This window comes from Crinia signifera, chromosome 2 (genome assembly GCF_055691185.1).
Source record: "Crinia signifera chromosome 2, ASM5569118v1, whole genome shotgun sequence".
Taxonomy (NCBI): Eukaryota; Metazoa; Chordata; class Amphibia; order Anura; family Myobatrachidae; genus Crinia; species Crinia signifera.
In genome coordinates this window covers 406,138,431-406,153,588 of record NC_139218.1, presented here as the reverse complement: position 1 = coordinate 406,153,588, position 15,158 = coordinate 406,138,431, and the positions used below count along the sequence as shown (strand labels likewise).

At 48.9% G+C, this 15,158-nt stretch overlaps 1 protein-coding gene across 1 annotated transcript in view; it reads left to right on the top strand.

Annotated features, from left to right (window-relative positions):
• Positions 1-2,715: 2,715 nt before the first annotated feature.
• LCMT2 (leucine carboxyl methyltransferase 2) overlaps positions 2,716-15,158 on the top strand; it is a 394,048-nt gene continuing 381,605 nt past the window's right edge. The window contains 1 exon segment of the mRNA XM_083170637.1: positions 2,716-2,794. The gene's annotated coding sequence lies outside the window, so the exon portion shown is untranslated.

Below are 15,158 nucleotides of genomic sequence, written 5' to 3'. Positions count from 1 at the left end.
CCCGAGTTTTATGACATGGGGGCGGGTTGTGATATCAGCCTTTTCCCCGCCCCCATGACATGTTGCCTCTCCGGGCTTCTCCCGAGTATGAGCTGGACTCTATAAGGTATGACATTGGGGGGCGGGTTGTGATATCAGCCTTTTCCCCGCCCCCATGACATGTTGCCTCTCCGGGCTTCTCCCGAGTATGAGCTGGACTCTATAAGGTATGACATGGGGGCGGGTTGTGATATCAGCCTTTTCCCCGCCCCCATGACATGTTGCCTCTCCGGGCTTCTCCCGAGTATGAGCTGGACTCTATAAGGTATGACATGGGGGCGGGTTGTGAGATCAGCCTTTTCCCCGCCCCCATGACGTGTTGCCTCTCCGGGCTTCTCCCGAGTATGAGCTGGACTCTATAAGGTATGACATGGGGGCGGGTTGTGATATCAGCCTTTTCCCCGCCCCCATGACGTGTTGCCTCTCCGGGCTTCTCCCGAGTATGAGCTGTACTCTATAAGGTATGACATGGGGGCGGGTTGTGATATCAGCCTTTTCCCCGCCCCCATGACATGTTGCCTCTCCGGGCTTCTCCCGAGTATGAGCTGTACTCTATAAGGTATGACATTGGGGGGCGGGTTGTGATATCAGCCTTTTCCCCGCCCCCATGACATGTTGCCTCTCCGGGCTTCTCCCGAGTATGAGCTGGACTCTATAAGGTATGACATGGGGGCGGGTTGTGATATCAGCCTTTTCCCCGCCCCCATGACATGTTGCCTCTCCGGGCTTCTCCCGAGTATGAGCTGGACTCTATAAGGTATGACATGGGGGCGGGTTGTGATATCAGCCTTTTCCCCGCCCCATGACATGTTGCCTCTCCGGGCTTCTCCTGAGTATGAGCTGGACTCTATAAGGTATGACATTGGTAGTGTGGCAGCTTGTTGGACCTTTGACAAGTGCTGCATCTATGGAAACATGTGAGCCCCCAGAGAAGCTGCTGGGTGGCTCACGGGGGAATTTGATGCGACTTCCCCCCTCAGAGTAGTCGCATAGTGTATGGAGCCATTAACTCCTTGTAGATGATAAAGTATAAAAAACTCAGGTCTCCCTTTCTTAACCTTTTTCATGTCGACCTTTTGTCCATGTTGACATAATGTCAGGGTTGCCTACCCTCCTGGATTGGCTGGGAGGATCCCAGAAAGGTGGGCAACCCTCCCGGATTCTTCCTCACCCTCCGCATCTGCTCAGCAGCTACCCGGCTGCCTCGTTGAATTACCGCAATTTGCGGCTTTTCACCGGGGAGAGGGCAGGGCTAAATATGCAAATAGCACCATTTAGCCCCGCCCCTCCTCGAGGCCCGGTAAACAGGGACTGTTTGTGTTTTCAGTGCTGGGGGCGGGGCTTGATGACATCTACATCTGTCACCGCCCCCAGAAGTGATGCCGACAGTCTCCTCTCCGCGCTTCTCCCAGAGAGTTTAAAAGTAGGCAAGTAGCATAATGTGTGTCGAACTTTTGTCCATATCTACCTTCCTACTGACGACCAGGGATGCCAATCCCGGGGCATTTTTTCAAGCTCGGGATTCGGGATTGAAAAATGCTCAATCCCGGGATTGGCCTCCCTAATAAAAAAAAAAAAACGCAACAGATCCCAATTAATACCCCCCCAATCCTCCCCATCCCCCCTGCCCTGCACTGTCACTTACACATTGTTGGTGACAGGCAGCAGGACCATCTCTGCTCTTCACAGCAGGCTGCGCCTGGGTGTCTGGGAGCGGCACAGCATGGGGGGCATGGCAACACTGAATACAGCAGAGCAGACACACAGCATCCCGGCGGCTGGGCTGCGCAGTGTGACACTTGACGTCACGCTGCGCTGCTCTCTGTGCACAGCGACACAGTCTGAATAGGCATCCCGGCGGCTGGGCTGCGCAACGCAGCGTGACACTTGGCCTCACGTCACGCTGCGCTACTCTGTGCACACTCAGCCGTACCACCGGGGGGTCACTAATAGCAGCCGGGCAAAACATCTGAGCTATGTAAGGTGCTCAGCGCTGCCCGGCTATTAAAAAATAACTTAAAAATGTATTGCCGCAGTAATCCCGGAATCCCGGGATTAAGAGATCCAATCCCGGGATTCAAATGCCACCTATTTTAGGCCAAAATCCCAGGATCCCGCCGATCCCAGGATTGGCCTCCCTACTGACGACTAATAGTTGTCGATCTAGACACTGTAGACCTAATGACTACTTCTATTTGTTTTTCTGTTGTTTCTTCAATAAAACTATTTGATAAGTAAAAAAAAAATAGTAAATAAGCAGTGGTTCCCAAACTGTGCGCCGTGGCTCCCTGGGGTGCCTCGGGACACATGCAGGGGTGCCCTGGGTTGGTAGTCCAGGACCAACTAAAATTATTAATGGTTAATTATTTATAAGCAAAACCAGTGCTGGTGGCTGCCAATCATAAAATGTGTACAAACAGAAGCAATTCCTGCCCTTTTACACATAACTGACCCTAAGAATAGCATATAAATCCAATCTAATTAAAATAAATTTGGCCTAGGGGTGCCGCGAAAAAAATTCTTATACTCTAGGGTGCCGTGATTAAAAAAAGATTGGGAACCCCTGGTAAATAAGTATTAAATAAATAGACACGTGAAATGATTTTGGAAATGATGTAATTTACATATCACCACTAGAGGCCGCCACCGCCTTATTCTTGCACACAGCAGGAACTTTTCTACACATGGGAACCAAACTAGCAGCGCCTGTTCCTGCTCGGTCACATTTTCTCTGAGCGCTGCTGTTCTGAATGGGGTAAGCTGCAAGCACCAAACATGTGATACAGAGTTATAGTAACACTCAGCAATTGTGTGTAATAGTATTATATATCCTTTATCTCTGGTATAATAATGCATATGTAACCTGTATCTTAAGGATAGTTATTTTATATATATATATATATATATATATATATATATGTGTGTATATATATATATATATATATATATATCTCAGCACACACACATAGCAGGAAGGGAACCACACTCAATATTAACAGTGTCACGGTTTCTGTGCCCCACTTTAAAGGACTTGTAATCCCATCATATATAATTTGCATAGAATGAAGTAGGCACTCACCAAAAGATAACAAGTTCAAATTGCATTTTTATTCCATTAAAAATGGCATTGTCGACGTTTTGGTCCACAACAGGGACCTTTTTCAACACAGCAATAACAAGACAGCACCAGGTAGTATACACATACAGTGCCCTAGACCACTATTTATGGCTTTGATCCCCCAATTACTGACACCCACTTCCAGGCCGCATAGCCACCGGAAGTGTCTAAAGTGCTGATATACATAAAAGCTATAAACCAAATATATATCTAAATTAGTTAAAGGGCGATTAGTCAATATTGATAAATTTTAGATAAGACAGAGTGAGTACAAAAACTGATGAAAGTGCAGTGCGTTCCACATAGATGGAATGCACAGCGCAACCGGAAGTCCGGCGTCCGCCAGTGCAGTGCATGCAGTGCACTGGGCGCTGCGGTCCACTGTAATGAAGCGCATAGCGCCAATAGAGATCACAGAAATGTATAAAGTGTCAGAACCTCTCACTCAAATGCGCAACATAGTGCTATTAAAAATTTATTAAGAACGGGACAATAAATGAATATTGAAAACACCATCATAGGTATCACAATAGTGAAGCAAAAAATGTTATTATGGTATTATGGGGCAATTAGATCCTGTAAAGCTATATATATATATATATATATATATATATATATATATAATCATTCCTGTATCTCAGGCATAGGGCCAGATTCTCTAAGCTTCAAAAGTGATAAAACGGAGAGTGATAAACAGCCAGCCAATCATCTCCTTTCTGACATTTTTCAAACACAGTCTGTGACATGGCAGGTAAGAGCTGATTGGCTGGTTGTTTTTATCACTCTCCATTTTATCACTTTTGAAGCTTAGAGAATCTAGGCCATAGTATTATATATATCCTGTATCACAAGGCTGAAGTTAGCTTCTTATTCACTTCTTATTCAAGCTCCAGCTTCTTATTCAGAACATTCACTTTTACAAGGGTTAACGAGTCTTGGTCCACAAATTTGACACCTGAAATCAACAGAGGGGGCCACTTATATGTGACCCAAGTGTATTTTGCCTGGCCCAATGCTGGTTTGGGCATCAAAAACACGGTCAAAATGGGCACATACACCATTTTATTAAATATCATTTTGAATAAGTAGCTGTAGTTTTACAAGGGTTAACGGGTCTTGGTCAACAAATTTGACACCTAAAATCAACAGAGGGATTCTGCCTCCCTCCCCCTCCCCCCATGCAGTGTATGGTCCTTATGGTTGCTACTATTTTCACATGATGAGGGAGTGGCCACACCTTCCTGCATTGGCCACTCCACCTCTCATTACCGGGGCCCGTCAGAGCTGTCGGCGCTCTTGGAGATAGTAGGCATGTAAAACCAAAAAACTTTTCACATTAGATAGGCTGGTAAAAAAGAAAATCTGCCCCCTCAGGTGAAAAGGTACAGATCTGGCCTTAGCAAATTTAATGCCGTATGCAAAATATTAGTTGGTGCCCCCTAGCAGATAATTCCACCACCAAGCATAGTGATATTAAGAAGGCTCTGCGTTGGGTGCCAGTGTAATGCATCAGCTGCACCGCCACTTGTTCTACCTCTGACCCAGAAACGCCCCCACAGCATAGCACTCACCACCCAGCACAGATCACAGCATCAGCCACCAGTACTGGGGTGGTCAATTCAATTTGGCTCCAAAATTGCCAGGGATTGCAATTCCGGATTGGAGTTTCCAATCCCGAGATTTTGGGATTAGACTGCGCATACACAGCCAAATGCCAAGCAGCATCTGAGGGCCGCAGGTGTTTCAGGAGCATTTGACCAAAGTTGAGGCACAACGATCCCTCTGGGGGCCTGCTTGGATTCGGTTCATCAGAGGTTTTTTTTTTGCCAGAAAACAGATGCAGGTATCTTCAGTCCTGGATCCGGTACCTGCTCTCTCACAGAAAGGTACAAGTGCATTCATTCATAAAGGTCTTGGGGATGATGGTCTTGCCCTTCGACATGGTGGAGTTGGCACAATTCTACTCCCGTCCTCTCCAGTGGTAGATTTGAGTGAAGTGGAATTCATTCGCAGTACAATCATACTGTTATTGGCGGTTCACCTTTCTCTCGTTGTGGCTCCTGGATCGGAACCTACGGGATGGGCGTCCCTTCTTGATTCCATGGATACTACACAGCACAGATGCCAGCTTGCGCAGGTGGGAAGCAGTCACATGTCATCAGTCCTTTCAGGTTCTTTAGTCTCTGCAGGAGAGCTGACTTCCAATCAATCTGTTGGATTTGAGAGTGGTATACAATGTCCTATGTCAGGCGAGTCCCTTGCTGCAGGGCCAGCTTGTTCAGGTCCAGTCAGACAACGTGACTACGGTCGTCTACATCAACCCACCCAAAGTCAGTCCGCCATGATGGAGGCCAGCTGCATATTCTGGTGGGCAGAAAAGAACATTCCAGCCTTATCTGCAATCTTTATCCTGGCTGTATTCAATTGGAGGTGATTGGTCCCTTTATCCAGAGGTGTTTCAGATGCTGACTCATTGGTGGGTCATGCCAGAAGTAGACCTGATGGCGTCTCAACACAATTTCAAGGTCCCTCTTTATGGGTCCAGAACCAGGGATCCCAGAGCATGCATGGTGGATGCTCAATCGGTTCTTTTTTGGCTGATGTAGTGTTCCCTCCAATCTCCCTTCTTCCAGGCGTGATACGCAAGCTAAAAACGGAGGGCAGAACAGTAATTCTGGTGGCCCCGGACTGGCAAAGGTGAGTCTGGTATGCCAATCTCCGGTGTCTCTCCATGGAACCTTACATCAGGCTCCCGCTGCGATCAGATCTCCTCAGTCAGGATCCGCCCCATCTGGCTTTGACATGGTAGCTATTAAGACCTCACTCTCTTGAGAGCTAGGGGCTTCCATTCCAGGGTCATTCATACTATGCTCCAGGCCCATAAGCCTTCCTCGGCGAGTGCATATTGCAGAATTTGGAGGGCATATTTTTCTTTCTGTTCCTCTAAAACTTTAAATCCCAGAACATACAGACTTTCTCAGATATTGTCTTTTCTGCAGAGGGGGTTGGACGCAGGCTTGCGTCTTTCTTCTTTGAAGATTCAGATTTAGGCCTTGTCAATCCTTTTTCAGAGGAAGTTTGCTTTACTCCCTGGTATTTGGACTTTCCTTCAGGGGGTTATTCATATTCAACCACCATTTGCACTCCCGGTAGGTCTGTAGGATTGGCCTTTGGTTCTATGGGCTTTGGAAGTGGGGGGGGGGGTGGGGGGGGGGCTGGACATGTCTTTAAACTGCAGTATTTGCAGGGTTAATTATTCATGTGAACAGATGGACCAAGGTGTGGCCTGCCCTGCTTGTAAGTCTGTGCCTGGGGGGTCACTTGCTCAAGAGGCTGAGCGCGAGCCAGCGTGGGCTGTGTCATTGGGAAGGTCTATGAATGCCCTGGTGGAGGCACTGAATAGGCAAAGGAACAGTTTGAGGTCTCCTGGTCCCAGTTCTTCCTCACAGTGTTCAGTGGGGTCCATTGCCCCTGCGCAAGGGGACCCCATGTTGTTGCGGGGTCATTCAGGACACCTCACAGGGGGTGCATAAAATGAATGCACTCATGGAAAAGTTTGCTAGAACTCCTGATAGTCCTTTCTCTAGACAGCCGTCGGTTCAACCTTCTGTGCTGGCTGACTCAGATGATGATTGTGTGTGTGTGCAGATGATTCTGCTGATCATAGGGAAGAGGCAGATGTCTCTGTCCCTGGCATTGAGGATCTTATACTGGCTGTTAGACAGGCTTTAGACTTGTCAGAAGAGGATAGAGTGCAGGCTCAATGCATTTTTAAAAGGATGCGCAGAGAAGCTGTTACTTTCCTCTCAGACCCCGGTATGGTCTCTTTGTTAGGGGAGGCTTGGAGAGCACCTGACAAAAAGGTGTCTATGTCCAAGAGATATGCAAACATGTAACCCATGCCTGAAGAGCATGTTAAATTGTGGGAGAAAGTCCCATTGGTGGATGCGCCGGTGGCGAGATTGTCCAAGGCAACAGCGTTGCCAGTTCAGGGGTCTGCTGCGTTTAAGGACCCGGTGGATATAAAAGTGGAAGGTTGCCTAAAAGCAGTATTTGAGGTAGTTGGATTTACACTCTGCCCCATTATTGCCTCTGCTTGGGTAGCAAAAGCTATGATTAAGTGGGCTGAGGACCTGGGAGATCAGCTGCGGCCTGACTCTGAGGCCTTTATCCTAGCAGAAAAACTCAGGTGTGCTGCTGAGTACATCTCTGAGGCTGGGGAGGAGGGCGCTAAAATGGCGTCTAAGGTTTCTGCCACTTCTGTGTCAGCCAGGCGAGCTCTTTGGCTAAAAGCTTGGGAGGCTGACTTGGTAGCCATTATTAAATAGGCCACGGGAGGAAAGAGCAATTTCCTTCCTACCACCGCTAAGCCCTCAGGCTCTAAGTTTGGGGTTTTTAAACCTACTTTTCGCTCCTCCTTTCGTGGCGGTGACTCTGGTAAGAAGCAAGCACAGGGTTCGCAAATACGCGCTATATCGCATATTTTACCCTAAAATGCTCACCGGGGACTCCGTTTTTCAAACTGAAGGGGTCCCCGAGGACGCGCTGAGCTGCACCTGTGAGGCTGAGCCGCCGTGAGCCGCTGTAAAAGCCAATCAGTGCAGCGGCCGCCGGGACCCAATCACTGCACAGTGGCCGCTCGGCAGCCAATCACTGCAGGTGCAAGCCCTGCCAATCATTAAAGCCGCGCGCCCTGCCATTTATTTTGAGAGCAGCGGCAGCCTGGTTCATGGTCACAGTGTTTGTGGCTCTGCGAGTCTGCATCCTTCTGCCGCCCCCCGCCGTGTAAATTCATTCTGCTGCTGAGAGCGGGGGACGGGATGTGATATGGCAACTCTCAGCATAAGAGGTGAGCGTGCTGTCAGCGCAGTGGGGGACTGGATGAGGCTGGAAAAGCTGACACGCTGCTCAACTCAGAGCAGCGTTTCAGCTCTTCCAGCCACATCCAGTCCCCTGCCTTGCAGACAGCCCACTCACCAGTGTATCAGCCTTACCAGCCCCCCCCCCCCCCCCGGCAACCAGAATACCCCCCCCCCCCCTGTGGCAACCAGCATAAAATCCCCCCCCCCCTGCGCCAACCAGCATGTAACCCCTGCAAGGAGCATATAACCCCTGGCAACAAGTATGTACTGTAGGTAAGCAGCACTTATGTGCTATAATATATACTGGGCATTACAGTGTGTACGGGGTGTGCTGTAATGTGTACTGGGCATAACGGTGTGTGCTGTAATATGTACTGGGCGTTACGGGGTGTGCTTTAATGTGTACTGGGCATTATGGTGTGCTGTAATGTGTACTGGGCATTATGGTGTCCTGTAATATGTACTGGGCATAACTGTGTGTGCTGTAATATGTACTGGGCATTACGGGGTGTGCTGTAATGTACTGGGCATTACGGTGTGTTCTATAATGTGTACCGGGCATTACGGGGTGTGCTGTAATGTGTACTGGGCATAACGGTGTGTACTGGGCATAACGGTGTGTTCTAGAATGTGTACTGGGCATAACGGTGTGTTCTAGAATGTGTACTGGGCATAACGGTGTGTTCTATAATGTGTACTGGGCATAACGGTATGTGCTGTAATGTGTACTGCGCATAATGGTGTGTTCTATAATGTGTACTGGGCATAACGGTGTGTACTGTAATGTGTACTTGGCATAACGGTGTGTTCTAGAATGTGTACTGGGCATAACGGTGTGTTCTAGAATGTGTACTGGGCATAACGGTGTGTTCTATAATGTGTACTGGGCATAACGGTATGTGCTGTAATGTGTACTGCGCATAATGGTGTGTGCTGTAATGTGAATTGGTACAAACTATGTGACCACACCACTTAACCCCCCCCCCCCCACCCAAAAAAAAAAAATGCCCTAAATTTTTAGGGCATTGTGAGATGCTGGGGAGAAGGGGAGAGTAGGCTTTATTCCGTTGGGACCTTAGAAAAGGTCAGGTAGGAACCCAATTTTTAGAAGTGAAGGGTCCCCGGGACCCACTTTTTTGGGTGGTTTTCGCGAACCCAAAAGGATTTCTTGGGGTTAATTTCCCCAAGAAATCCTAGAAATTTGCCTCCAACGAGCCCCAGTTAGAAACAAGCCATTTGGCACACATCATTACCCGTATTGGTCTCATTGGACCAATTGAATGCAAACCAAAATCCCCAGGGCATAGCTCATAAGGTAAACAGCTCACTGCAAGACTGGTGTGATATTTTGTGGCACAGGCTACTTCGTCCAAAAGTAAGCCCTCTATTTAAAAAAAATAACATAAATAAAAGTTAAGTATTATCTATATAATCACCATATCAGAAGAGTGCCCCAAGAAAAGAGTCCTCTTCTCTTCCCCATTTGTCTAACTACTTGTTCGGACTCAAGGGAGCACCACCAACTGCATAGTGTCTTCTCCAATTGGGGACATAGACATAAATTTTAGTTTGTACCAGGCGACCCAAGCCGAATCCCACTACGGAGGACAAGGATCTCACTTGAACCCCCCCCCCTCCCTAGTGGGTAAAACTTAGTGCGGGATCCAAACAACACTATATTCCCTACCCTTCAGTAAGAAGCAAGGGTCCAAGGGAGAGGATAAATCCTCCGCATGATGGGGTACAGGCTCCCCGTTTTGGCCTCAGAGTGGGGGGTCGCCTCCTGCAGTATGGGGACTTGTGGGACATTCCAACATCCGACCCGTGGGTTCTGTCCATTGTCACAGCGGGCTACCGGATAAATTTCAGGGGGAATCCGCCAAAGAGATTCTTGCCCACCCCTTTACCAAGGGAGGCCAGAGCACGCAAACTCCTGTTGGAGGCGGCTTTGGCTCTCAGGGAAAAGGGAGTTGTGGTCCCAGTTCCTCAGGAGGAACGCAAGAAAGGGTTTTATTCAATCCTTTTCTTAGTACCCAAGCCAGACGGGTCAGTCAGACCCATACTAAATCTAAAATCCTTGAACCAACACTCATGGGTGGATCATTTCAGGATGGAGTCCCTGCGCTCAGTGCTTGGCAGCATAGAGCCAGGGGAATTTCTAGCATCAGTGGACATCCAGGATGTGTATCTCCACATACCAATTGGCAAGGAGCATCAGTCCCTCCTGCGCTTTGCAATAGGGGACACCCATTTACAGTTCCAGGCCTTACCCTTTGGTCTTGCAACAGCACCAAGGGTATTCACAAAGGTGATGGCGGTCATGGCTGTGTCACTAAGACTCAAGGGGATTGTGATTATCCCTTACTTGGACGACCTGCTGTTCAAAGCAGAGTCAGAGAGCAAGTTATTGGAACATCTGTCTGTGGCAACACAGTTCTTGCAGGAAATGGGTTGGGTACTAAATCTACCCAAATCCCATCTAATTCCGTCTCAGAGGTTATTGTTTCTGGGAGTAATACTAGACACCCATTTACACAGGGTTTTCTTGCCAGAGTCCAAAGCAAAGGACATCCGCCAGTTAGTCCTTCTTTTACTAAGGGCTCAGAGGCCCACAGTTTGGCAGGGGGGTGAGACTGCTGGGCAAGATGGTAGCGACCTTTGAAACGCTGCAATATGCCAGGTTTCATTCCAGAACCTTTCAGTGGAACATTCTATCCTGTTGGTCGGGGAATGCAAAAACTATGAAGCAAGAAAGTTTGCTTCTCTCCCTGGAAACGAAGGAATCCTTAATCTGGTGGATGGACATAGAGACTCTGCAGCTCGGGCGGTCTCTTCGGTCCTGGGACTGGGTGGTAGTAACTACCGATGCCAGTCTCAGGGGTTGGGGAGCAGTTGCTCTTCATCTTTGGTTGCAGGGCCTTTGGTCGCAACAGGAGTCCAGACTCCCAATAAACATTCTGGAGCTGCGGGCTGTCTGGAGGACTCTTTTGCAGGCCAAGGATTGCTTGAAGGGCCTGCCGATAAGAATACAGTCAGACAACGCCACGGCTGTGGCTTACTTGAATCATCAGGGCGGGACTCGCAGCAGGATGGCTATGCGGGAAGTCTCGAAGATCTTTGGGCAGAATGCAACATTCTGGTTCTATCTGCTGTCTTCATTCCGGGGATCCGGAATGTGAAAGCGGACTTTCTCAGCAGGGAGGACCTGCGGGAAGGGGAATGGTCTCTGCATCCGGAGGTATTCCAAGAGCTTGTGCATTACTGGGGGCTCCCAGTGGTGGACTTAATGGCATCCAGGAACAACTGTCAGGCTCCGAAGTTCTGCTCCAGGATCAGGGACCCAGTCGCCTGGGCAGTGGATGCCATGACGGTTCAGTGGCCATTTCACCTGGTTTATGTCTTCCCTCCGTTTCCAATGATACCGAGGGTGTTGCGGAGAGTGAGGTCACAGCAGGTGCAAGCAATTCTGATTGCATCGAACTGGCCCAAGAGATCGTGGTACTCAGACATTCTGAGGTTATCAGTGGAGTCTTGGCCTCTTCCTCTACGTCAGGATCTGCTAAGACAAGGGCCGTTTGTTCACCAGGGCCTTGCTCGGCTCAGTTTGACGGCTTGGCTTTTGAGACCTCCTTATTGAGGAAGAAAGGTCTTTCAGATGCAGTGATTCAGACTATGCTACGGGCTCGTAAGCCAGTCTCAGCTGCAAATTATCACAGAGTGTGGAAGATCTACATCAGGTGGTGTGAGCGTCAGAAGGTACACACCTCCAGATTCAGAGTATCCAGATTGCTGGAGTTCTTACAGGATGGATTTTCTTCGGGACTCAGTCTGCAGTCTTTGAAAGTACAACTTTCTGTTTTATCCATTTTCTTCCAGAAAAGAATTGCTTTTCTGCCTGAAGTCCAGACCTTTTTACAGGGTGTAACCAGGTTAAAACCACCTTACAGGCAGCCAGTGGCGCCGTGGGATTTATCTTTAGTTTTATCTGTGTTACAGAGTTTTCCGTTTGAACCTCTAAGGTCGGCCGACCTGAAATCTGTGACTTGGAAACTTACGGTCTTGTTGGCCATTGCTTCGGCTAGGCGTGTATCGGAGTTGGGAGCGTTGTCCTGTAAATCTCCACACTTAATTTTTCATGAGGATAGGGCTGTGCTTAGAACAGTACCTAAGTTTTTGCCAAAAATGGTTTCCTCCTTTCATTTGAACCAGGAGATTGTCCTCACGGTATTTTCCCCTCCAGAAGGGGCCAAAAATAGGGACAAATTGAGAAAGTTAGACGTAGTTCGCGCCTTGCGAATTTACGTGGACAGGGTAAAGGATTATCCGTAAGACAGATCTGTTGTTGGTTCTGTTTTGATGTGCATAAGCGAGGTTGGCCTGCTTCTAAGCAGACTATTGCCAGGTGGCTAAGGCCAGTAATTGCCTTTGCTTACACCAAGGTTGATAGACCTGTTCCCTCTAGGATTAATGCACATACCACGAGGTCAGTAGCTTCCTCTTGGGCAGTGCGTCATGGGGCTACAGCGGAGCAGTTGTGCAAGGCTGCCACTTGGTCCTCTGTTCATACCTTTACCAAATTTTACAGGTTTCATGAGTTTGCGTTGGAGCACGCCTCATTCGGACGGGCAGTGTTGAGAACTGGCGTTCTGAGCGTGCCCTCCCATAATACCGGCTCATGAACGTCCCAAGGTGGAGCTGTGTCACCGGACTGGACGAAAGAGAAAAGGGGATTTTTGTAAGAATTTACCGTTCGAACCCCTTTCTCTAAGTCCAGTCCGGTGACACAGCGATCCCTCCCCTACGCTCTGTAAGTCATGCCGTGCATGTGTGTCATGTTATTGTAAGATGATTGTGCATTTAAGATGTTGAGCATTGTACTGAGTTGTGTATCCTAGTGTGCTTTTTAAGTTTTGAACTGGAGCATGCTGGGAATGCAGAAGGGGAGGAGCCTGCAGTCAGGGAAAAAGCTTCAGCTATAGGTGCCTGGCTCCTGCGGACCCTCCTACATCCCAAGGTGGAGCTGTGTCACCGGACTGGACTCAGCGAAAGGGGTTCGAACGGTAAGTTCTTACAAAAATCCCCTTATGCGGGTGGCCGGGGCATTTTTTTATTAGGGAAGCCAATCCCAGGATCCTGGGAATCCCAGAATTGAGCATTTTTCAATCCCAAATCCCGGGATTGAAAAAATGCCTCAGGATTGGCTTCCCTAACCAGGACTGGGATTGGCCTAGCTAACCAGGACTGGGATTGGCTTCCCTAACCAGGACTGGGATTGGCTTCCCTAACCAGGACTGGGATTGGCTTCCCTAACCAGGACTGGGATTGGCTTCCCTAACCAGGACTGGGATTGGCTTCCCTAACCAGGCCTGGGATTGGCTTCCCTAACCAGGCCTGGGATTGGCTTCCCTAACCAGGCCTGGGATTGGCTTCCCTAACCAGGACCGGGATTGGCTTCCCTCACCAGGTACCAAAACCGGGATTGGCTTCCCTCACCAGGTACCAGAACCGGGATTGGCTTCCCTCACCAGGTACCAGAACCGGGATTGGCTTCCCTCACCAGGTACCAGAACCGGGATTGGCTTCACTCACCAGGTACCAGAACCGGGATTGGCTTCACTCACCAGGTACCAGAACCGGGATTGGCTTCCCTCACCAGTACCCATCACCCTCTCCAGCCAGCACATAAGCATTCCCATGCAAACGCGGTGTGCCGGGGGCTGGTGTTTTGTGTTACATGACGTCAGCCCTCCCTGTCTTCGGACCAGAGCCTGCAAATATAAATCAGTCTCCACAGCATTATATTTGCGAGCCCTGGAAAAATCATTTGATGGTCGGCGACCATATTGGCGGGCAGCTGACATCATGTGACGCCAACCGCCCGACGGCCACATTTGCATTGGAACACCCATACAATGTTCAGCGTACCCATGTCCCAGCGCCGTCAACGCCCCCCCCTCCCATGTGAGTGTGTGGCGAAGGTGCCCACACAGTGCACGCGCAATACTTCACCATCGGTCCACAGTGCGAACACGCCGGGGACCGAAGGAATTAGAGTAAGGGCCAATGCTCTGCTTATTCGGAGTTGGGATTCCCACGGTCTGCCAGGTCATCTACCAGGTAGCCATTGCAAACTACAGCTACTGTACTTATACCATAATATCATTGACCACTTTACCAGCATATTTCATGCTCAAATCAGCGTTGGACCATGCACAACACAATTGGGTCATACACGTGTTACTGACCCCTCTCTGATGAGTTTAGTTGTCAAATTTGTGGCCCATGACTCGTTATCCCTTGAAAAACTACAGCTACTGTACTTATTCAATATCATAAATGATGGTGCATGTGCCCACTTTGCCTGCATTTTTCATGCCTAAACCAGCGCTGGGCCTGGCAATGTACACTTGGGTCATATGTAAATGACACCCTTCTGTTGATTTCAGGTGTCAAATTTGTGGCCAAAGACTTGATAACCCCAAAAGTGAATGTTCTGAATAAGAAGCTGGAGCTTGAATAAGAAGTGAATAAGAAGCCAACTTCAGCCTAGTAATATCACATATATTTAGCTACATCTGTCAATCATTCTGGGAATGTGTGTATAACGCTGGGTGGAGTCATAGCCTAATAGCCTATCAGAGCCTCTTTGACTCCGCCCACAATCACTCACAGAATGAGAGCATGATGGTGCTGACTGGGCTCCATGCGCCAGATTTATTCCAACTAGCCTGTAGTGGCCGGGGATGTCCCGCATTCACTCTCGGCCCCTTTTATATACAGTACTGCACATAACACAGCAGGGACATGCCCGCGGCCCCTCTATATACAGTACGGGCACATAACACAGCATGGACATGCCCGCAGCCCCTTTATATGAAGTACGGGCACATAACACAGCAGGGACATGCCGGCAGCCCCTTTATATACAGTACTGCACATAACAAAGCAGGGACATGCCCGCGGCCCCTATATATACAGTACTGCACATAACACAGCAGGGACATGCTGGCAGTCCCTCTATATACAGTACTGCACATAACACAGCAGGAACATGCCGGCAGCCCCTTTATATACAGTACGGACACATAACACAGCAGGGACATGCCCGCAGACCCTTTATATACAGTACGGACACATAA